Source organism: Centruroides sculpturatus, unplaced genomic scaffold, assembly GCF_000671375.1.
Source record: "Centruroides sculpturatus isolate CEXI.00-Female unplaced genomic scaffold, Cexi_2.0 scaffold979, whole genome shotgun sequence".
NCBI classification, from domain to species: Eukaryota; Metazoa; Arthropoda; class Arachnida; order Scorpiones; family Buthidae; genus Centruroides; species Centruroides sculpturatus.
Window position 1 is genome coordinate 59,390 of NW_019385319.1, and position 1,381 is coordinate 60,770.

Genomic DNA, 1,381 nt, shown 5'->3' on the forward strand with positions numbered 1-1,381 from the left:
TTGTTCTCTTTTTACACACTACGTAGTAGGGTTCACTCCACACGTTTGTTTTGCTAGCTAGCGTGCAGAACTTATGCCAAGCTTGGCTCCGGGCTTTATTTATGTTTGTCTTATAATTATTAAAACATTGTAAGTATTCTCTTTTCTTCACAGATTTTTCCTCCGGGTCAGTCTCTGTCCGATATTTCTTTTGAAGCTTACGTGTTTTCCTTCTAAGATCCGAAAGATCGTTATTCCACCAATGAGCGTTATTCCTAGTAATCTGTTATAATGTGTGGAAAGATGGTAAGATTCAATAATACAGTAGTTAAGATGCTCGGCTAATGAGACCACGTCCATGTTGTATATCTGTTTGGAGGCCCAAAAAGTGCTAAAGTATATTTTGAAAGTATTCCAGTCTGTAAAACCTTTAAGGCTGTTGTCAGTCTTTAGTGCCGGAGTGTTAATGAGCTTCCAAATAATGTATCTATGGTCACTGGCTGTTATATCTTCTACAGTTTCGCATTTATCAATATATTTAAGAGCGTAACTGTTTGCAGCACAAATGTCCACCCAACTTTCTCCTCTGTGCGTAAAGAAAGTTGGTAAATTACTGGTATTGCAAGAAACCATGTTGTGGCTGGATAAGAAGTCTATGAGTTTCCTGCCCCGTACATCTTCAATAGGGCTAAACCACAATGGCGACTTCGCATTGCAGTCACCGGCTATAATCCAGGGCGAATTCTTAATATGTTTGCTGATGTCGTCTAATTTAATCAGAAGATCCTGTATATCTGCATTTGGCGAGCTGTACACCGAAGTAATATACAATATTTTATTCTTGTGAGAAATCTGGACCGTGGTAATATAATCCAAACTGAGTAAAGGGCAGAAGTTCATGTTTAAGTCTTTATTTGGAGCTAGAATCCCCGTTTTCGGTGTCGTGAAAAGGCCTTTGGGAGGGAATGTTTTCCAGTTACCAAACCGAACAATGCCACCGTCTAAAGTATACGGCTCCTGTATAATTATCACATCCGCTTTCTTTTCTGTGACACTTAATCAGAAGGGAAGAGGCTGCTTTACATTTCTCCACATTAATTTGAATAATAGTGATATCAGCATTTTGATTTGTAGTCCCTTGTACACTGTGTAAATATGGTGTCCCTGTTAGATTACCAGTAGCATTAGATCCCATAGTCTGTTTGTTTAATTTTCTGAGCTTTCAATTTTTGTAATGTAAAACATATTTTGTTATACGCATTATGATTTGTCGGGACTTTTTTTGTTGCAGGTTGCTCTCTATTATACTTTATGCAATTAATGCAACATGGTGTTTTTTGTTTTTCATTGCATTCATTGAATTTATGTTCTTTCGTGCAATGACTGCAGTGGGCTTTCTCGG